Source organism: Macrotis lagotis, chromosome 5 (assembly GCF_037893015.1).
Source record: "Macrotis lagotis isolate mMagLag1 chromosome 5, bilby.v1.9.chrom.fasta, whole genome shotgun sequence".
Classification (NCBI taxonomy): domain Eukaryota; kingdom Metazoa; phylum Chordata; class Mammalia; order Peramelemorphia; family Peramelidae; genus Macrotis; species Macrotis lagotis.
In genome coordinates, this window is record NC_133662.1 from 55,052,501 (window position 1) to 55,076,648 (window position 24,148).

Here is a 24,148-nt window from a genome sequence, read left to right on the forward strand (position 1 = left end):
TCACTTCTAGTTTTATGTCCTTCAGTTACCTTATTTCTACCTTTTTATATAATTATTAGTATTATTTTCCCCTCAAATATTATTTGAGTTTTTAAAAAATCTTTGTGGAAAAATAAGAATGAATAAAAGAAAAATAAACATGATTTATCAATGTATGTATGCCATTCTTGATCATCTCATGCTTATCATCTCATCAGGTAGCAGACATCATGTCACATAACTATTTCTCTACAATTGTAATGGGTCACTTAATTGATTTTAATAAATAAATCTTTGAAAAATTCTAATTATTTCAAATGTAATCACTATAAATTATTCTTCTGGTTCTGTTCATTTCACTCTTCATCCATTCATAGGTCTTCCTATGCTTCTTTGAATTCATACCTTCCTTTATTGCTTAAAAACAATAAAATTCTACTGTATGTTCATTATAGGAATCATTTAATTATTCCCTACAGTATGATTTCTTGTAGCATCTTCTGGCAGCTGAGCATGAGAAATATCATGGTATAGTCAGTGGAAAGAGAAATAGATTTAGAATTTGAGAACGTGAGCTTGATTCCTTTCTCTGATGATCTATATGTATTGAACAAAGTCACACTTTCTGTGGACCTGAATTTCCTTATTTGCAAATTGACAGCCTTGGAAAAGATAATTTAGAGGGTTTGACAACAAAATTTCAGATCTGCCTTCCAACTCTAACTTTTATGATCCTCTGAAGCAAAAAGACAAATGATTCAAAAGTGTTTGCTTAAATAATTGTTGAAGAGTGGAAGAGAGAGCATGATTGAAGCAGATAATTAACCATTTGGATCAAAGTCAGGTAGGAAAAGAAGTGAAATACAAGTAGGAGTCATAGGTAAGAGGAAAAGTGAAGGACTGAGGATATTATCAGCAGGAAATCAAAGAATAGTGCTAAACCAAAAAATAGTGTTATATATGAGTATAAGACGCTATGAAGTTGTGTGCACAAAAAAAGAATTTGACAGTTCGACATATTGAGGGTAGAGGAGTTTTAGGTGATATGTAAAAGATGTAACCACCCTAGAAAATGATTGAGTGAGGTCATGGAAGTATGTAATCATCCTTGTAAATGATTGTGAGGTCATGGAAGCAGGGAAGATAAAAGAATTGTCAAAACCAGATTAAGAGTAGGTTGTCATTTTGAACGTGAAGTCTGGGAAAGTGAAAGAGTTGAATTGAAAGTTTGTACCCTAACTCCAAAGAAATCTAGGAAGATGGTACATCTCAGTTTCCAATAAGAGGAAATAACCAATTTCTGATACAATATTGCCACAAAAGAGGCTTTGTATTAACTAGAAAATGCATTTCTCTTGACCATTTTTGCATCAGATTTTCTTCAAAGGCCCTGTGTTATCTAATGCCCCACTAGTACCAAAGCTGACATGCACATTTTCATTCCAACATTCCCTTCTCTTTCATTATGGAAAATTCACCTCCAGTTTCCTGACATGGAAAAGTATCTTTAGTACATACAAAGGAAACTTAACTTCCCTATGTCGACATTTCATTCCCTTATGGTTTCTGTATTTTCAAAGGTAAAAAATTAATATAATAAACTAATTTGTATTCATTAGATAGAGATTCAAATGAAGGCATAGAGTTTCTCAGAGGAATAATGGGTATCTATATTCTGAGTAGTCTTCTGGATAGAATATCTTGTTTTTCTTATTTAATTCAGAAGAGAAATTCTAGCAAATTGACTTTTCAGAAAAAATGGTAGAGAAGATAATTTCATGGCAGGTCAGTAAGGAACAATTTTCGAACAAGAGAATTCTCTCTCATTTTTTTTAGATCATAGGAAATTTTCTATTGTGTCTCCATATGAAGGTGTTCCTCTGGGTTACTACAACACTTTTGTAAATATATGAGAAAGTAGAATTTGAAATGGTATTACCAGGATCCATCATGGTTCTCTAAGAATAAATCTTTACAAATAAAAATATCAAATAAGCACAGTGCCTTAAAGATGTAGCCATTTAAAAATATTTGTTAAATGACTAATATGGAAGTTTTTAATATAGTTGTACATGTAACCTCTCTATCACGGGAAGGGGTAGGAAAAGGAGAGAGGGAGAAAAATGTAGAAATCAAAATCTATAGAAAAATTAATTTTGAAAACTTTCTTTGCTAGTAGCTGGAAAAATGAATAAATAAACTTTAAGTTACTCAAGATTGTTTAGTGTAAGACTGAAAAAAGGGGGAGCTGGATAAAATAATTTATTTATCTATATCAGTAAACAAATGGTCTACCACAATAAAAGATCTGCAAATCAGTGAATCGATTGGTGTCAATCCAAGGGCATTGTATTGGGCATCCTAAAGAGATATGATTTTTATGTTATTTTTTTAATTAAAGATTTTATTTATTTTGAGTTTTACAATTTTTTACTCCATCTTACTTCCCTCCCTCCTCCCCCCACCCCCCCACAGAAAGCAATTTGTCAGTCTTTACATTGTTTCCATGTTATACATTGATCCAAAATGAATGTGATGAGAGAGAAATTATATCCTTAAAGAAGAAACATAAAGTATAAGAGATAACAGACAATAAGATATCAGGTTTTTTTCCCTAAATTAAAGGGAATAGTCTTTAAACTTTGTTCAAACTCCACGGTTCTTTATCTGAATACAGATGGTATTCTACACTGCAGACAGCCCCAAATTGTCCCTGATTGTTGCACTGATGGAATGAGCTTTTCAAGGTTAATCACCTACCCCCATGTTGCTGTTAGGGTATACAGTGTTTTTCTGGTTCTGCTCATCTCACTCAGCATCAGTTCATACAAATCCCTCCAGGCTTCCCTAATTCCCATCCCTCCTGGTTTCTAATAGAACAATAATATTCCATGACATACATATACCACAGTTTGCTAAGCCATTCCCCAATTGAAGGACATTTACTTGATTTCCAATTCTTTGCCACCACAAACAGGGCTGCTATGAATATTTTTGTACAAGTGATGTTTTTACCCTTTTTCATCATCTCTTCAGGGTATAGACCCAGTAGTGGTATTGCTGGATCAAAGGGTATGCACATTTTTGTTGCCCTTTGGGCATAGTTCCAAATTTCTCTCCAGAAAAGTTAGATGAGTTCACAGCTCCACCAACAATGTAATAGTGTCCCAGATTTCCCACAACCCTTCCAACAATGATTGTTATCCTTTCTGGTCATACTGGCCAGTCTGAGAGGTGTGAGGTGGTACCTCAGAGAAGCTTTAATTTGCATTTCACTAATAAGTAATGATTTAGAGCAATTTTCCATATGACTATGGATTGTTTTTATGTTATTTCTAAAAATTACCTATACCTTGAATATTCTGCAATTTCACAATGAAGATGAGAGAGATGAGAGACAATACTATGAGACAGTCACTGTGATAATTTTTTTTAACAAATATTATAAATTAGAGAAAACAAGCTTTACAAAAATGCATATAGGTAAAAGAATTGACATTATATGGCCAAAATAAGGTTCCAAAAAGATCAGGTTTCAAATGTGATTTTAATCTAATGTGATTAATTAAAATGAATTAATGTAGTCTTGAATAATACTGGCCTTAGGGTGCATCTGGCTTAATAGTTCATGTAAAAAAAAAGATGAGATTTTAATTTGGTTTCTATTTTAATATGAATTGACAGTTCGGTGATATAAATGGAGGTGATAGTGAGAGCAGACCTGGTCTTTTTTTTTTTTTAGATTTTTGCAAGGCAAATGGGGTTAAGTGGCTTGCCCAAGGCCACATAGCTAGGTAATTATTAAGTGTCTGAGACCCTGAGACTGGATTTGAACCCAGGTACTCCTGAGTCCAAGGCCGGTGCTTTATCCACTACGCCACCTAGGCACCCCTAGACCTGGTCTTTCTTGAAAAGAAATCATGATCACCTAGAAAAGGCTATGTTTTGGGGTTGCCAGTTCTCTCTGTTCCAGCATCAGTGCCCTAACCTTCAAAATTGGCAGTCCCTCCATCTTTAACGTCTTCTTTTCTAAATATTATATATCTGGAACTTTTATATCTGAAAATTCCTATGCTAGAAACTTTCATTTTCCTAGCTTACTGGAATATTAAGAGATGGAAATAATTAGACTTGCTTAAGTTGATCTCCCATCCCTCCCTGTAAAATACCTGAGCTGCTTTCATCCAAGGACTTGAAGCAGAGATGGACCTAAGAGTTCCAATAAAAACTTGGTGCAATGTTGACTACAGCCTTGGAGCAGCATCTTGCTAAACCAAGGGTCTTAAGCAGAGGAATTGATTTTAGAGGATCTGTGTATTTGAATGGAGAAAAAAATACATCTTTATTTTTATTAGTCTGGTTGCCCTGGTAATTTTATTTCACATATTTAATATTTTAAGAAGGGATACATAGGCTTCTATCAGACTGCCAAGTTCAGGACATAAAACAAGTTTCTAAAACATAATAGACTCTTGTTATGTTTTTTGACCTAAAGATTATCATGCCTAAGTCTTTCCAGCAACATTCTTTGCCTTTTCTCTTGTCAGGATAGCTTTAGAGATGTCAATACTGGAGTATCATGGCGGGGGGGCAGGGGGAAAGATCATTGGTTCAGTCCAGGATAGGTTAGCTTAATCTTTGTAGAGGAGCAGAGGAGTGATCATTGCCTCCTTCTAGTCTCCATGCAGTGTTCCAAATTAACCCGTGTCCTTACCTTAAACATGCCAATCAAAAAGTCCCATTGTATTGAGGGCTGCCAAATCTATCTGATTCTTCTTCAAAGTTGTTTTAGTCCCAGCAACAGAGACCAAAAGATATGGAACTTGAAAAAGAAGAAGACAATAACTATATTCTCTACAGGTTACATGACATGACACCTGGAATAATATGGTCAATTTGATGTCATGTATATGAGGCATTGACAAATTGGCACATTCAGAGGAAGAAAATAGGATACGAGGCAATCTGAAACAATGCCACAGGAAGAATATATTTTTTCTTTTGTGATTTCATTAGTGTAAGGAACTCCCTGGTGAGGAAACTTTCCTCTATCAATGTAGGTCTGCAGACAATCTTAGATCAGGAGTTCTTAACCTGATGTCCATAAACTTGCTACTTTTAAGATTTTGATAACTACATTCAATATAATTGGTTTCCTTTATATTGTAATATAAAATGTTATATTTTATTGTATGAAATTAAAAACATTATCCTGTGAGGTGATGAGTTTCTTGCCATTGGAAGTGATGAGTCAGAAATGGAATAACCCATTTGTTGACTTGTTATTCAGGGGATGCTTTCAAGATATAACTAGTATGGATTGCACTAGGTTATTTTTAAGGACCCTTCCAGATTTGAAATTCTGTTAAGAAGTCTTTAAGGAGTGCTTACCCACTTGAGGAAAGAGTCAAAGCAGAGTTGAAGAGTAGCATGGCAGCCAAAATGAATTCCCTGTGACTAAGTTAAAGATACAGGGCCTTTTGTGAATTGTGATTCATGTAGCAAAAGCCGCTATTCTCACCACTGAATGATTTTCATTATAAGTCCTTCAGAAATTTAAATTCCTTCATAAAGTACCATCCTTTCCTCTGCAGATATACAGAATGCTGCACTCTCACCTTTGGAGCTCCCATGTTTAATCAGAGAACACTGACTGACTATATTGCTTTCTCTCCTATGGTACATCAGAGCCACATTTACATTTCTGTGGGCCCCAGAGGAATCTTTATCTCAGTGTTCTTAGGGATTACAAACTGATCCAAAAATGCTTGATTTGTAGGAAGCCAACACATGTTTCCCTGCTACCTCAGAAAAGCCTTTCCTTTATATGATAGCGCAGTTTCACTACAATTTCAAGCAATTGCCTAAGCAGCAGGAGAGCAGAAAGCTGGCCCCTTTGCCTTTAAATTCTGCCTTTTTACTTGTGTCCATCACTGACTAATCACATTGTGTTCTGCGGCATCTCATTTGCCAACGTGTCACAAATGATTGGCATAATGCAATGATGTATGTCAAAGTATGGAAAAGCTATCAGAGAAGCATCTCATCTTCCCTCAATGCATGCAGCATTGAAATGGAGAGAAAAGAAGGAAGCCTGTTAAAAATCTGCAGAAGCACTGAATTTTTAGAGTGAAAGGTTTAGTTTCTCAGCAGGCAGCTGATACATGATTGGGGACCTGATCATGTTAGAGGAGAGATCTCAAGATCCTATTTGAGTGAGCTATGGAGCTCTCAGTGGATTGAGCTGATGATCAGCCTGAAGTGGATGGGGATGGGCTAAACCACATTCACCCTTAAGATCCCTCAATGATTATAAAGCCTCTCTTTGGAGAAAGTTAGATAGTAAGAAACTGGCCATTCAAATATACGATAGAATCCTGGAGAAGCTTGGCACTGAATGTGTAGTTTGCAGCTAAGAATAGCAAGGTTAATTGCAGAAGGGAGTGACAGAAACAGGAAAGTAGCAATCTCACCAAGCACAAGTTGCTGTAATCCTAGTTCTAAAATAATTAGTAACAAGGCTTATCATGGAGTTGTCAAAGTGTTTAACCCTTAAAGTGTTTTATATAAGGCCAAAGATTCAGAAACAATTCTTACAAGGAAAGATCCATTAGCAAATTAAAATAGTAGACTTCTCCTTCTAGTCCTTTTGGAAAGAATAATCATTTCTTAACCTATGTCAGATTCTTCAGAGGTAGTGTGGGTCATTGGTTAGCCACCTGGCTACTAGACTCATATCCCTCTTCTGCTGCCATATCTTGGTTTTGTGACCCAAGGCAGGTTACTTGACCACTCAGTGCCCCAGATAAACTCTCCAGAGCAGGGCTTAAAGTTTTAGATGGCATAAACCCCTTTGGTAGTCTGGTGAAGTCCATGGCCTCCTTCTCTAAAAAATATTTTAAATTAAAACACATAGAATTACAAAGGAAAATAAAGATTAATGAAATGTGCTTTTCCCCACAAACTCCTCACTATGCTGTTTACAACACCTCTTAATATATGGTCAGACCTCATGAAATGTAAGATATGTGATATCAATATGTATTTGGAACTTGAAATTTTTTTTATCCTGATGAGTGAAATATATAAAAAAAACTTTAATTCAAACAAGCAGAAGTATCACATATGTCTGATCATGGCTCTATTGGTTTTCCCCAACATAGGCATTGACCTATCTATCCATCCATCCATCCATCCATCTTTCCAGCTAGATATATACACAAATAACAGAGTATTTTATAATTATATACTCAAAATAGCAGGGAAAATATATATATATATATATATATATATATATATATATATCAGGGTACACACACACACACAAACACACACACACACACACACACACACACAGACACTCAGCAGGTTTAATTTATGCATCAAGGAAAACCTGCATAGACACATGGTCACTTCTATTTGTTTGCACTCATCAATGAAAAATTTCCACATTTGCTTGAATATTGCATGTCTTGCAATTCAGAGGACTTAGTCATATATTAACAACTCTAATCGAAGGCAAAATATAGACATGGGGGAGGAAATAATATCTTTATTTTTATTAATCTTTTTTTCATTTGTAATCCTATGCATTTTCTTTGACTTAAAGCATTCATATGAAGATGTGATTATGTATGTATACTTAGATGTGTTTGCATGTATGTAGATACACATGTACATACATTCACACACATTCATGACTGTCCAATGACAGAGATCTATGAAAAGAAGCCTATATCTCTAGCACATTTTGGGAAGTCAGTATTGACACTGAAAAAGGAAAAATGCTATGTTAAAGAACTGAAATTAAACTCATGCAAAAATTTGAAAGAAGTTTGTAATAAGCTTAAACTTCACCTTCAGCAGGTTTTTAAATATTTGCTTATTAGATATTTATTTCATTTTTTTCTTTCTTTCTTTTTTTTGGAGGGAAGGGGTAGAGAAAATGGGAATAAGGTCAGAGTCTTGACCTCTGAAGGACTTAAAAAATTAAGTGCCTGCCCATGGTCATCCAGTTATTACAAATCAGAGGCAGTACCCAGATCTTCCTGAGTGCAAGGTCAGTGTTATATCCACAAATCCATGCTGACTTTCATTGCAATTTTAAACCAAAGTTTATAAATGAAGTTTAGTTGAAAGTATTATATTACAAAATTGGCAATTGAGAACCACAATATAGTAGCTGACAGCAAGATTAATTATTGATTGAGACAGCAACTTTTGTTATATATGGTGACCCACACCTGTAATCCTTACTACTAAGGGAGACTGAGATGATAGATTACTTGATTTCAGGTGGCCTAAGCCTAAAGTCAATGAAGTTGCTAAACAAAGTATAATACCAGTTTGGTGAGCCCCCAGGAGCAGAGGACCATTAGATTGCCTAAAAAGTTGAAAACTGTTACAGGTTGGAAATGGAAAAGATCAAAGCTTCTTTGCCTATCAGCAGAGGACTCAGGCTGGTGAGTATCCTGAGGTGAGATGGAATAGAAGAAGTAATTTCAAAAAATATTAACAATAATTCACAATAAGAACTAGTATTCATATGATGTTTAGGATCTTCAAGGTACTTTGCATATATTATTTCTTTCATTTGAACCTCATAGTAACTTTCTGAGGTAATTACTACCTTTATGATGGTTTAAAATTTATAAATGAAGAAACAGATTCAAAGGAGTTAAGTGACTCGCCTACAGCCACATGTATTATGTCAAAATAAGGATTTGAATCTCCTGTCTCTTAATCCAGCATTCTTTCATTGGGTTCAGAGTTCATGTTCAATCTTCATTATTAACCAAATCAAACTGTACTGACAAAAGGAAATTAGCTCAAAGATTTATATTAGATATAAGAAAGTAAAATTATTAAATACTGAAATAGATTTTAGAGGGAGAATGTGTCTCCTGCTTGGAAATCCTTTGAACCTAGGCTTCCTAATTTGTTTGGGGTCATCTAAGCATAGGAAGTAATTCAATTTTGTACCCTGAATCTGTTGCCATCTTCCTATAAGACTCCATGGTCCATCTGTTCCCTTTCTTAATTTCTCTTTATGATTAATTTCCCTAAATTCCAGCATCAATTATTGAAGTTGAGTAATTTTCATATTTACTAAGAATAACTTAAAACTGTCTTCCTTCCATCCTTCCACCCCTACTTCTGAATCTGAAACGAAATTGTATCCACTACTATTTTCTCATTGAGGTAGCCCTGTACCAAAGTCCTTATTAACCTCATGGCTGATATTTTTCTAGGAATTCTATAATTATTGTGACCCAGGGAGTAATCTGCTAGAACCACCTGCTTTTTAACCTACTTTGAATACAGTCTAAGGTTACTAACTGTATCCTAGAGCACCCCTTAGTCTTCTTCCTTCATCTTCAGAGCAATTGATATACAAAACAAAGAAACCAATTGTATGCTCTTTGGTTTCCCAGGGACTCCATGAATAAGATGTTGTTGAAAAGATCAGAAATGGACAAAGATTAGGACATGCTAAATACTTTTCTAACAGTTTACAGGGCGGATTTTTGTTGAGCAATAAAAAGAATATGTGAGGTTAGGCTTATAATGTCTGGGAATCCATTTGAAATAAACTGAGCTCATGTCCACAGGCTCAGAGAGAATGTGAGGTATAAAAAGTTTAGTGCTAATTTTATATTTCTCACTAACCAGTTGGTTTCTTGAAGAATTTTTGGTCATATTTTTCTTTAATTTTAAATATATTTTCATGTGTAGTGCTGAGGTAAAAAGCACAGATGGAAGAAAGAGAAAAGAGTAGCATTGCTCCTACAGCACATCAGGAAGAAAGGAGGGGAGTGGAGAAGTAAGAGAGGAAAGGGGAGGGCAGATGAGGAGAAGAGAGGAAATAGAGGAGGAAAAGGGATGGGAAGAGAAAAGAGAGGGACAATGAAAAATCAATTAAGTGATGTACTTTACCTAATATAGGGTCTCAAGCTTGCAGCTGTTTGGTTTTTTCATACTCTTCTGACACTTCCCACATTAGATTTATTCACATGTCATTCTTCAAGGGCAGTGTATTGCTCACTCTTAAAATAAGAAGAACACATATGGCACTTACATAATGAAGATAAAATTCAAGCACTGGGTCTGGAATTATTCACTTTTTTTATTTGCCTTAGAAGAACTATTGCTTGCTGTCGAAAAAAAAAATCAGCTCTCAGGAGATGGCACCTTAACTTCTCTGAAGGAGTAAAGCATTTGACATATCTTTGCCCTTAATGCAAGAAGTATAAAATTTTATTTAAAAATAAGTTTAAAAAGTCATGGTTGCAGTGGTAAAACCAGACACATGAAAATCATCTTTTTATATTTATCTCATTCTGGGTTAGTTACCTTGTACTATTATTGCACAGGCTTGGCCAAATTGACTGGATTACCGTCAGCACTAACTTATACTCAGATGTTTCTGAAAAGATCTACCAAAACATAAAAGAGGAAGCATCACATTCATATTGACTAGGTCCTTTGCAAATTTTTGTTACCCATTCTCAAGAGGGACCTTGATGTTATTTGACAAGCTTGTATTCTTCCCAAATTGATTCTCTATGATATTTCTGATGGCAGTTGTGTCTTTTCTTCACTTCTTAAATGTTCTGCCCTCCCCCCAAATGACTTTACTTATGCCTTACTGAGAAGAGAGATCATCTTAAGTTAATATTTTTCTCCTTAATTTCAACTTAAAAATTATTTGACATAATCTCCATACTTATTTTGGGGCCTCTCCTATCTCTACATCCTGCCTCCTAATCCCAAGTTTTTAGCCTGAGCATTCTTATTTTCTCTTTCCACATACTTTCTAATAGTGATCTAATTACTTCTCATGGGTTTAATTACAACCTCTAAATGGTTAATTACAACCTCTAAATGATTCTTACCTCTAGATATTCAGCTCTAATCTTTTCCCTAAACTCCCACATCAACTGTATGATCAATATTTCCAACTGATTGTCCTATGAGCATTTCAAATTCAAAACACGTATTTCATATTAAAAATGCAACACATTTTTTCTCTTCCCCTAAATCCAATCTGCCTTTAGATTTCCTTATCTCTGTTGATGGCATCACCATCAACCAGCATTGAGATCTCAATTATCCTTGACTCCTCGCTCTTCTCAGGCACCATTTCCAAACAATTCTAAAATATTAACAATTTGACCCCCAGAACATTTATCACATTTCTGCGTGTTTGCTCATATGACCATTATCCTTATTCAGAAGCACATCCATAATTATTGGCAATGGCCTCCTAATTCAGTTCCCTAAATTCCCTGCATTTTGCCTCTCCTCTTATTATTTTATTCTGCCAGAATAATCTACCAAAAACTGAAACTACCTATGCTATACCTCTGCTCAGGAAGGAACCTCAGTGACTCCTTATAATACTTAAGATAAAGTATAAGTTCTCTGTTTGATATTTAAAGTCCTTCACAATATAGTCCCAGTCTCCCTTTTCCTAATATATTTTATATTACTTCTCTTCCTATTCTTTTATGTTCTAGTCCAAATGCCTATTCACTTATTTCAAACTTGGCATTTCATCTCTTACCTCCACACTTTTGCAGAGACTGACCTTTATAGCTACCATATACTTCCTCCTTAACTCTGTTTCTTAGAATCCTTTGCTTCTTTCAAAGCTCAACTTAGTTATCAAGTATCCACTATCTGCCAGATTCTGTGCTAAATGTTGCTACAAAGATAGCTGAAACAACAAAACAAAAAAAAAACAGTCCCTGCTCCCAAGAAAATCTCAGTCTCCTGGAGAAGATGACATGGGAACCGCTATGTACAAACAATATGTATACAGGATAAATAGATGATCTTGGCCGGGAAGACATCAATATTAAGGAGCTCTGGAAAATATTTCCTTTCAAAAAATTGATCTTAGGTGAGAAATGAAGGAACACAGAGAATTCAGGAGGTGAAGATGTGGAGGAGGAAGTTTGAGGCAAGGTATAAAGTCAGGGGAAACGAATGAAGACTAGTGTTGAAGTATCTTGTTTGAGGAACTAGATGTCAATTGTGATCCACTGTATCATGGTGTCACTGGATCACAGGTATATGGAATGGATTAAGATGCAAAAAGAATGAAAAAGGAGGAAGGGGGCAGGTTACAAAGCAGACTGACAACAACTTTTATATCTTATAGATAGTCAGGAGTCACTAAAGTTTATTGTTGTTGTTTGCCCTTCATTCTAGAAGAGCATCATGACATCAGAAAGGAATGTCATGAATTACAAATGAATTTAAGGGAGGCAAGGCTGCACAAAATCACCAGTTTCACTCTTCTCCAGAACCATCTGGGTTCGGTGGCAAGACACAGATCAGAATGACTAGAGATGGCTCCAGATTGCAATGGGAAGCTTTGACTTTTTTGAGTTAAGGTCTTTCTCAGGTCTCAGTTTGACTGAGGCAATGTCCATTCAGTGATTATGACTAGGTAAAAATGAGGTAAAGTATAGTCTCTTGGGAAAATATATAAAATCAGTCTGGGAGGGAAAGATCCTCAGAGTTTTTGACCAAAATAGAAATAATTACCATTAACACTCACTCTGAGCAATCAGAACCTCAACTCTGACCAAGTAAGACTTGGGCTAATACCCATTGTTGACCAATTAATGAGAACCAGAGTGATTTGTGTTTAAATCAAGGTTCATAAAAAAAGAATTCTAGTCCAAAAATATCAAGATATCTTGCTAGGTTTCAGTGATCAAAATTTTTATTATTTTTGGTCAGAATTCCCTATGTGGATAGTGAGAGAAGATGGAGAAGAGGGAGGGAGGGAAAGAGAGAAGGGGAGAAAGGAATGAAGGAAGAAATTTACTGAATAGAGAGTGGTCAGTTCAGAAATAGGGAAATTAGGGAAAGGGATGTGTTTAGGGGAAAAGACAATTAATACAGGGCATCTAGTTGGGAGGACTGGTGATAGATTTGAACTCTTTACTGAGTTCAGATCTGGCCTCAGATACTTGATACTATCTGTGTGACCTTGGGCAAGTCTCTTAACATTGTTGCCCTAACAAAAACAGCAACAACAACAAAAAAGATTTGTTGAGTTTAAGATATCTATGAGTTATCCCTTCTGAGATGTCCAGTAGGCACATGAAGATAATCTATATATCTAAGAATCCTCTTTCAAGAAATAATAATTAAATCCATGGTAGCTGATGAGATCACTAAGTGAAATAATGTACAGAGGAAAAAGGGAACAGGAAAGAACTTTTAGAGGATCTTTCCCCCCAAAAGGGAACCTCACAGAGGACCTCCATGACCAGGTTGAAGACCCTCCAAAACAGAGTTAAAAATGAAAGAGATATGAGAGAAAATAGTGTTATGAAAACCTATAGAGAAGAAATTGTCAAGGGCAGAAGAAAGATCAAGAAGGATGAATATTGAGAAAAAGTGCTATTAGATTTAACCATTAAGAGATGACTTACAGCTTTGGTGAGAATAGTTTCAATTCAATGAGGATGTTGGGTACTGGAAGTTTTGCTGATTAACTTGGTTTTTAGTGTTCTTTTCCTCCACCTCTAGTTTCTTGTTTGCTTATATATTGTTCATCCCCCGCCCCAGGAAACTGTAATTACTTGAAGGACAGGACTATTTTTCCTTTTATCTTTCTATCCATTTTACCTTGTATGTTGTAGGTGATTAATAAATTCTAGTTGAATTTTATTGCATTAAGTTCAGCAAGCTGATAGTTGCCAAGGAAATTAAAAAACTATTTTGCAGAGCTCTGTTAATCCCAGTTCATAAACAGTTTATTCAACTCTTCTGCAGTAAGCCTTTTTCTTAATAGTTTGGCAAACACAATTAAGCTCTGGCAATGGAAGATGAAGGAAATAAATAAATAAACAAAGATGTATATTGCCTGATGTTACCAAAATCTGAAGCCAACTCTCAATTATCCATACTAATGAAGACAAGTGTCATTGAGATACAGACATAATCAGTTTCTAGTGAAAACTTGTTCATCAGTATTTTGTTTTATCAACATTTCAGCAATTTTATTATGAATTTTATCTTGCTTATTATAAATTTTACCTACTAAGGAACAGATAATGAGAAGTGGTAATAGATGGATAAGGAAAGAGGGCAGAAAGCAACCTCTAAATATATTTATTTTCTAAAATTGGTTAGCTTATTTGATTAACTCCTTTAAACTTCTTTGAAATGAAAGGTATGAATACTTTCTACTGATATGCCTTAGTTAACTTTATTCCATTTCATGCCCATAGCCATGGTCCAAAGAACTTACACTGTTTTTGTTTTCTATTCAAAAGGGAGAGTAGAAAAAAACAATATAGAGCAGTCAAGTAAATTTATCATCATTTTTCCCCATCCAAAATACACATCACTGCCCACCACTACACTAGATGTGTTATTTTTATCTATTAGAATTGAACTTTTTGAGGGCAAGGTTGATCTTATTTGCTTGTATTTGTAACTCTATGTGTTAGCACAATTTCTAGCCCCATAGGAAGTACTTAATAGATGTAATTTCAGTTATTAATGGAACAATACCTCCTTTCCTCAGAAGGACAACATATAATTCACATCAGCTTTTGTATATGTAGCATTTACAAAGGTGTATCTACACTCTTGTTTTTGAGCAATCACCAAAAACAATAAATAGTGTGATATTGTCAATCTCCAAATTGTAAGCATGACTTCATAATTGCCTTATCCTCTGGGACTAAATAATTGAGAATTGTTTAACATTAGAAGTCATGATTTCTATTAATATCATTAACTGTAGCATGACTTCTGAATTTCATTTGTTTTAAATCATAAGATAAAACATTTCTATGAAGCATAACCATTGTCTTTCATTAGGGAAGCACAGTGGTACAGTAGACAGATTGCTGATGCTAGAGTTTATTCTTACTCCTGAGTTCAAATCTGACCTTAGGTACTTAATAGCTATATGACCCTAGACAAGTCACTGAATGCTGTTTACCTTAGTTTTCTCATCTGTAAAATGAGCTGGAGAAGAAAATGGCAAGCTACTCCTATATCTTTGTTGAGAAACCCCCAAATAGTGTCACAACAAGTCAGACATGACTGAAAAATAGCTAAACAACAACAAAACAGAGGTTAATAACCATGGCTTATGTTTCTTTTGGTATTTCCTAGGCAGGTTCCTTTGCAAAGAAAGAAATTTATCAATTCTATCAGATTATTCAAAAAAATGGTAACTCCATATTTTCTCAAGTCAGGGAAGCCCCTAACCTCCACAAATGCACATTTAAAATGTGATAGGATAATAGATTTAGAACTGAAAGGAAATGTGGAGATCATTAAGTCCAAATCCCTAATTTTATGGATGAGGAGACTAGAGCTCTGGGGTCAAGGAGCTAATAGGTGTCTGAGATAGGATTTGAACTCTGACTCCAAATCTGCAGTCTTTCTACCATACGGGGCAAAAATTTTCAGGTGCTAATCTGAATAGCTTTTATTTCCCCTTAGAAATAATGAGAGAGCTACAAAGGGCAAAGAATTGTGAGACAGAAGTCCAGATCAGCAAAGGAGGTGGTAAAAAACATATCTGAAAATTACTCTAACAGGAAGTGAATAGCCATGTCCTCCATTTAGGAGACAGGTTAGGAAACAGATGACCTTGCTTCTAGTAGTAATAATAACGTTTGATACCACAAAATCTTTCTTCTAAAGTCTCCTTTTCTTGTATTTTTCATGTTCTCATAACATGTTATAAGGTATCTATTGACTTATGAGGAGCCAGGTAGAATTATCCACCAAAGCTTCTACACAAAGATTGGAGTCTAAAGTCAGAAATCCTCACCTTCATTTTTAGGTATTCCAATTATAAAGGGATTAGCATTTTAGTAGCACTCACTATTACAAATATTATAAATAATATTTCCATATATAGGGTGTCTCCCTGTGAAATGTTGCTGCTACCTTGAAAAAGTATTTTCTTTTCCAGGAAAGATGAAGAATGAGTTGGCAGAAGGCAAAATTCCCCATAATGATGCAGTATTACTCTAACCCCCCAACTCAGCCTTACCCTCAGGGCCAGAAATTACACTAGTCAAGGGTACTGCAGAAACTATGGTTCCCAAGAAATAACCTGGTGGCAGTTTTTCAAATTCAAGTTATTCCTACATGAAGCCAACAGTGATCATTTATAAATTGGCCTTCTTGGAAGAATTAACTTTAAGCATCATGGTATATGAAAGATCAACTTTGAAAATAAGTTCTTGCTCTAAGTTTCTTCTATACTTCCTGTTACTTACAAGAGCAGGGCATCCAATAGTTTGATATTCAGTTCCAATCATTTAGGTATGAAAGATGCAAAGGAGCTGATTCTGAACTTTTGTCCATCAGCAATTGAGAAAGATTGAATTCCTAAGTTAAAAAAAAAGAGAAGTATTGATTATCAGATTCAAAAGGTGGTTTTAAAATGATTGCATTCCACTTGGTGAAAAGGAGAAGAAACACCTTTGGGCTATGAGAAACTCCTCAAAATTGCAGTACCAATTATAGCAGGGAATGAAAAAAGATGTAACATCTAAGATGGGAGCTTTATCAACATTTGAGAAGCATTGATTTTCTTTAAGGCCAAAAAAAAAAAAGGTAATTTGGGGGCAAGAGTGGTTATTTCCTTTAAATGACATTCCTGAGATGTGACATGCAGTACCATACTAACCCTTTATTTTGCAGCATTCCCTCAGTAGGAGGAAGGAAGGAAACAAGAATTAGTAAAGTGCCTACTATGTACAAGAACTGTGCTAAGAGATTTACAGATATCTCACTTGATCCTCACAACAGTCCTAGGGAATATATGTGCTGTCTTTATCCCCATTTTACAGCTAAGAAATTGAGACCAGATGTTAAGTGACTTGCTCAGGGTCCCACAGTTAATAAGAACTCAGGTCTAATATTCTATTTATTGTATTATCTAGCTGCATCTGTTTGACTCAAGTAGGTTGAGAACATGGTATCATGCAAAGAGAACTAAGCTAAGACTCAAAAAATCTGCTTTTAAATGCCGATTTGTAATGTAATCCCCTGTAATGGTAATATTTTTTTTCCATTCTTTTAAAAATATCAGATGATGAAACAGTCTTGCAAAACACAATGACTTGAGAAATTAACTCTTTTTCCTTTCCACAAATGCAAGGTATATGCCCTCTCTTCTCTTAAGTATCTAATCCCTATTACCTTATATCTTTTCTATTCTACTAACTCTCATCTTTCATAACTCTTTATATCTACTTCTTCTGCTTCTTCTCAAATATTGAGCAAACCTGAAAAAATGTTAAAATCATAACGATAGGCTTCACTACATATTTATGCTCCATAACCTCAAGTGGTCTTTCATAGGACCTCAACAGGTTCTTCATAGGGGTCCTTTAAAAAAAAATATTTTTCCCAACTACATATAAAACAGTTTTAGTTTTCTTTTTTTTAAGTTATGAGCTCTTGATTCTGTCTTCCTTCCCTCTTTTCTTCATAGGGATCCTTTTTTTAAAAAAAATCTGTTTACATTAACACATTCCACATAATGTTACTTTTCCTTTCCACCAGCCCACAAACCTCAACTTTCTCCATTCATTCTCAACAAATGAGTTCATCTTCTACCTTACTAAAAAAGATTGTAACTATCCAAGGCAAACTCCAATTCTGTTCTTCCTTTCCTCTAAACTTTTACATGTCCTTAGCTGTCTTTTCTTCCTTCCATCTGTTTTTTTTTGGGGGGGAGGGGGTTGGCAAGACAGTGGGGTTAAGTGACTTGCCCAAGGTCACACAGCTAGGTGGTTATTAAGTGTCTAAGGCTGGAATTGAACTTGGGTCCTCTTGACTCCAGGGCTGGTTCTCTATCTACTTCTGCCCCTTTCCATCCAGTTTTAAAGAATGACTCCTCATCTTTCACTTCTCAACTCTTTGCAATCTAGTTTTAATATTGAAATGGTATTGAACCTGGTTTCTCAAATGGCCTCTTCATCATTAAACCTTGAGGATCTTTTGTGTGTTCTTTTTCTACTTCTCTGTGATGTGATAATATGGAATCTCAGGTACTGGTTATGACCTGAGGGTTTCTTCCCAATATGATATTCTGTTAATCTGAGATATGTATCCTCTTCTATCTACATATAATATAGATGTAGATATGACTCTAGCAATATGTTTGTGTGTGTGTGTGTGTGTGTGTGTGTGAATAACAAGGAAAGCTTCTAAAGTTGCTTTATCTGTCAAATGTAGAATCTCCTTCTCAGGGTTTTGTGAGGATAAAATAAGATGTTATGAGTGTTATATATAAATGTGATGGTGGTGGTGATGATCACAATGATTTCTGAAAGGTTGAATTGTTTCCTATTCTAAGTTCATTCATCCTTGCTGCCCACTATGATACCCTTCACAAAGTAGATAATCAATACCTGCTGAACAGACAAAAATTTGAGATGTACAGCAATGGAAAAACTATGTAAGTAAATATTTTACTAACCATCCTGTTTGGAAAGTAAGAGTATTGTAGTTGATAATTTCTTCTGATTGACTCTGTATCCTTTGTATCATGTATAGCATCACTATTTCTAGAATTAGACTTTAATAAAATATGCTTAGAACCACTTAATCAGGTCTGTTATTAATCAGGTCTGTGACATCATCTTTCCTCTTTGTTTTCAGTGCTATCAGGCATTACTTTATAAAGTCCAAAGCATCCAAATAATATTATTTTAGTTGAGTTTTTTAATTGATTCCAAACTGTTAACTCATGCTGACTCTTAAGTTTTAAATTATCCATTCTTCAGAGTCCCACCTCTAATACAGCAAAATCATTTTCTCCCAATCTAGTTTTTAGTCTTCAAATTCAGAAGATTTTACCGTAATTCCCATAGCATTCTCTTGGAGTAAGAGTCAAATAGAAGCTATATTATTTTAAGACAATTAGAAGACTTCTCCTTTTTGATCTCCTGTTGTTATGCTTTACATAAATATGAATCTTTTAGAAGTTCTTCTCTTAACTAAACTCTGCCTTTCTCTTAAAATACTAACAATAGCTATCATTTATGTAGCACTTTGATGTTTGCAAAACACTTTGCAAAAATTACCTCATTTTATCCTCACCACACCCCTGAAAGGTAAATGCTATTATCCCCATTTTACAGAAGAATAAACCTAGGGAGATAAAAGTCAGATGATTTCCCCAGGGGCATGCAACAAAATGACAAAAGCTGGATTGGATTCAAATCTTTCTGATTTTAAGCACTGCATTCTTTTGTTCATTAACTGGTCTCTGACATGGAGGAAGGGAGGAAGGAAAAAAGGGAAGGTAGAAAAGAAAAAGGAAGAAGGAAAGGAAGTAGGAAAGTAGGGATAAATAGAGGAAGGAAGGGAAGAAGGAAATAAAGAAGAAAGGAAGGAAGAAAACCACAGAAGGAAGATAAAGAATTTTAGACATGATATTTGATTTTGCTTTGCTAAATTTGCTTTTATAAAGAAATGAATATAAAATTGAAATTTAAATGCCCTTAAATCTCCTTGAATTTAGCCACTCTGATAAGACATCTTTCATATTTCACTACAGCTTTTATTATGTTGTGATTATTATGTATATATTTGCTTGTTTTAGTGATGTTTTCTGCAGCTTTTTGAAGATGGAGATTATATCTTATCTACAACACAAAACTCCATCTCTAGTACAAAGTTCTCCATACTCCATGAACACTCAATAAATGTCAGGGTCTTAATTCCTAACTGACAAAAAATCCATTAGCAAATAAGGAAAAGAAAAGTCTCTCTGGGCTGAGCTGTTCTTTCAAACAAAAGAACATTTTCTTAATCGGATGCATAGTCATTACACACAAAAACCATGATGTTAAGCAACTGATTTTCCATTATTTTTCATTTATATTCAACCTAAAAATGTTGTGTCAGGGTCAGTACTGCATGTGTTGGAAAACTGAGAATCTAACTATATAAGGCTATGGACATTTGAATGTAACTGCTTACCAAAGAGACAAGCTTCAGCCTGAGTTTCCTATTAAAGCTAGGTTGAAAAAGAAATTTCTTGTAATATATGATTGGTTTATGCCTCTATAATTGGACAAGATTTTTTTTTTCCTTCTGGGAAGTAGAGTAGCATAACAGACAGACTTCAGCTGAATTAGGTGTCAGGAAATTTGGGTTCTTTTGGGGGGGGATCTTAAAATGATTAATAACTTTAATTTGATTTTCAGCTTTATCACTAATTATTAGTATTAATACTAATTCAACATTTACTTATTAATGTTTTAAAGCTTATAAAAGTTCTTTCCTTATAACTCTATGAAGTAGATAGAACAAGTATTTTAACCTTATTTTTTAGATGAGATAATAGGTACAGAAATGTGAGCAATGTCAATCCTGGTCTTACCCCTAATAATCATCATCCCCTTTCTAGTTTTAATTCTCTTTTCACTTAACCCTGCTAAGTTTTTCAGCCTCTGGGTCTCAATTCCCTCAACTTCAGGATGAGAGTGGTCAGACTAGATGCTTTCTAACTCTAACTCAAGAAGCTACAATCCTGAAGTAGAGAAAATATTGAATAGAGAAATATATATATATATATATTATAATTAATCTGTTTCCTCTGTACTGACTGGCCATGTATCTTACATTTAACATTGTTGAAGACAATGTACACCCCCATTCCCATCCCATTGTTCAGATTTTTTGAGATGAGGTGAGTGAACTTTTAGCAAAGTACTTTGCCCCCTCCCTGACAAGGTCAGCATAACAATAGATCCCTGTTCTAGCATGAAAGGATTGTCTTTGAACTACAGTTCCTCAATAACTTACCTTATTGCCTCATCTCTGCTCTCTGAGCTACCCTCCTACATATCTACACAAACTCTCTCTCTCTCTCTCTCTCTCTCTCTCTCTCTCTCTCTCTCTCTCTCTCTCTCTCCCTTCCTCCCCCTCTCTCTCCCTCCCTCCCTCCATGCTCCTTAAAAGCTCACCCTCTACACAATTGAGTTGCTTGTCCTCCAGTGAAACTAACCTGCTTTTGAGAATGGTTCCCCCAGGTAACCTCTCATGCTCCTAGGTTTCCTTATTGCTCATCCTCTCATAGTGACTTATGTCCTCAGTGCATAAGCAGCTGCTACTAATTCCCCCTTGGGGGTGGGTGGGTGGGGTGGGAATTATTCATTACTGCCTTTACTTTTTCTTTTCCTTTCTTTCTGCTAACCACAGCAATACATAAATAAACCTTTCTGCACCTAAAATTTATTCTGAGACAGAATTGGTCTTTTACATTAATTCTTTCATGTTCAGGACAAACCTTTAACCAACTACACTTTCCCTAGCATCAATTCTATTGTTCTCATAGTTCTAATAATTGTTTTAACATCTATTAAGACTTCCTCTTAAGATTTAAGAGGCTTAATGCCTCTTCAGTCAATTCAGTCATTTATTCATCAGCTGAGGTAAGGGGAGATTTTGACCCAAGCCCCTTTAAAAGACATACCTTTTCTTATTTTTCAGGAAGATACCAGAACATTCAATTCCAGTAAGGGTCAGACACATGAAATAAATCTTCCTAGGGATGGAATATTTTAGAAATTAAAGCTATTGGAAATTGATATTTTAGAGATTTTTTCAAAACACATTTAAATTGCTATTATTTTTCTAGTCTGATTTAACTGAGATTTAATGGCTTTAATTTCATAAAATTAATAGCTATCATTTCTCTAGAAATGTGACTTTCTATTTCAAAGACCATAATAATATTATTATTATTATAGTAAGCTTTTAAGGATACTAGAATGATAACAATTCACTTTCTTTTAAAGTGCATTACAAGATTGAAAAAGCAGTTGCCTCTCCAAAACCCTTAGAGCTAGGATACATGCACTGGGAGAGATTCCTTGACAGATAATCAGGGGTCCATAAACTTGGACAGGAAAAAAAATACATATTCTTCCTTTTGAGAAATTCTAATAGAAATTTAGCTTTTCCTTCAATTATTTAAAGTTATTTTTCTTAGAAGTCCAGTGGGATCTGTGGCACCAAAAAAGGTCAAGAATCCTAGCCTCAGAGAAAGGAAAATTGGACAAGCTAACTCCATTTCACATGAGAAAAACTGAGTTTTGAAGAGGTAAATAAGCTTCCATTTGATCAATATAACTAATGTCAGAAACAAGACTTGAACCCCTGACACCCAATCCTGTGCTTTTTCTACAATACCCAATGGCTCTCACATTCACCCTTAAAGAAAGTATTGATAGTTCACTGTGGGATAAGGAGCTCTAACTGCACCTCACTTCAAATATAGAAAGAGAAACAGAGACTATGGATTGTAATAATAAGAATACTGGACTTTGAATCAGGACAGACTAGAGGGTTCACCTCCAACACAACTTTCTGAACATGTGAAATGATCCTAATAGGTCATAACCATTCACAGTCAGATCTCATTACTGAACTGTACTTTGTCCTATCCTGTTTCTAACCTATGCTGGTTCTCTCCTTATTCTGTTGCCTTCCACTTCCTGGAGGCTCAGTCCCATACCAGTGCCAGACATACTGAAATTCACTTATACATTTTTCATGAAAGTTCAGGAAAATGATGCTTTTCTCCAAAATCAAAAGGATTAAGTCACTAACTGACAATAGGAAGTTCAGATACTTAAAGCAAAACAAATTGTATGGATATATACTAAGAATTTGCTTTTATTATGTTTCACATGTAAAATGTGTCCAGTGTTAAAAGATACCTATCTCCTTCTGTAGAAGAAGCATCCTGGATATAGTAGACAGAATATTGATTGGACTTAGAGTCAGTCAGTCAACATTTACTATGTGTTAGACACTGGAAATAAGCTTTGGAAGCAAGTAAATCAGATCTCATTTCTGACACTATTTGACTCTGGATAAGCCATGCAATCCAGATTGGTTTTATCCTTACAGGAACTCAGAATTCCTGAACTCAAATGATTTACCATCCTCAGCCTTACTTTGGAGCAGGGATTATGACCTCCATCGCACCTACCTTCAGCTTCTTTATTTTACAGATGAGGAAACAGAGGTCCAGGGAGTTTGAGATTTCCCCAAGGTCTCACAGGAATAGAGCAGGGACTTGAGACTAGGTTCTCTGGTTTCAAATCCAGGCTTCTTGTCCTGGCACCATGCTAAGACTTACTGCATGGGATTCCTGTGAGGATCATGTGAGTTATGTATAAAACACTTGGAAAACTATAATGTCAGTTATTATTGGTATTTAAAAGGAACTGGGAATAGGAGTATGCAGTGAAATAGAGGAAGATATAAATCTTCTCACTAAGCTCCACATCACCCTCCATCTGAATATATATCCCATTCTTCTCTCTTTTTGCTTAAACAGAAGAAAAGAAAAAGGGTCAGTCCCTAGAGGAAGTGCAGGACCAAATACAAGGGCCAAAGTAGAAAAGAAGGAAGTAATTGTCTCTGGCCTTCTGCTAGGGTGACAAAATTCAATTATCCTTTCATTAGCAGACATCCTTGATGAACCTTGGTCAGAGCAGTATCATTCAGAATGAAAACATTAGGGCTTTTTGTGAGCTGCTCAAATCAGTTCATATGACTGATGACAATTGTTAGAGAATAGAGATTCATTGGAAATATATTTCTCTACTATTTGCAATGAATTTTGAGTTATTAAAACAATGAAGACTAATGATTCTAATTTGTAGACAGAATAAATAAAGCCCTCCTCTAGTAAGACCTAGTTCTTCTGATTTCTGCTAAGTTTGTGAAGTTTGGTGTCACAATGTGTATCTCCCAATGGAGTCATTCTTTTGTACATGTTTGACCTGCTACAAGTAGGAATTTGGTATTTAGATCAATGCTAACACACTTCCTAAGTGTTATGGCACAGTCTCCTTTTAATTGACTTTAAATGATCTTTGGAATCTACATAATGCTACCTACCTCACCTTATTAAGATAAGTGAATAAAAATATGTAACAGATATGTGCTTTCATAATGCATTCCTACTCAAGGAACTTCCACTACAACTGCAACCTGTTTCTGACATAATAAATAAAACATAGGAAATTACCTGATTAAAGTTAAGTTGCTTGTCCAGAATCTTACAGATAGTGTCAGAAATGATCTTTGAACCCATGTCTTTCTGATTCTGTCTTCTAGATCTTAACACAGTGCC

The 24,148-nt window shown here is 35.1% G+C and overlaps 1 protein-coding gene and 1 long non-coding RNA gene across 5 annotated transcripts in view; one reads left to right on the forward strand and one right to left on the reverse strand.

Moving 5' to 3' along the window:
* The window catches only part of LOC141523802 (uncharacterized), a 120,310-nt gene extending 98,765 nt beyond the window's left edge, over window positions 1–21,545 (reverse strand). For both annotated transcript variants that reach the window (XR_012478602.1, XR_012478601.1), the window contains exons 1-3: window positions 21,473–21,545; window positions 16,254–16,365; window positions 9,916–10,025 (exon numbers count right to left, since the gene is read on the reverse strand). This is a non-coding gene — a long non-coding RNA (uncharacterized LOC141523802). The remainder of the gene's footprint in view (window positions 1–9,915; window positions 10,026–16,253; window positions 16,366–21,472) is intronic.
* ADGRB3 (adhesion G protein-coupled receptor B3) overlaps window positions 1–24,148 on the forward strand; it is a 909,716-nt gene that overhangs the window by 789,622 nt on the left and 95,946 nt on the right. The gene's annotated exons all lie outside the window — the stretch shown is intronic.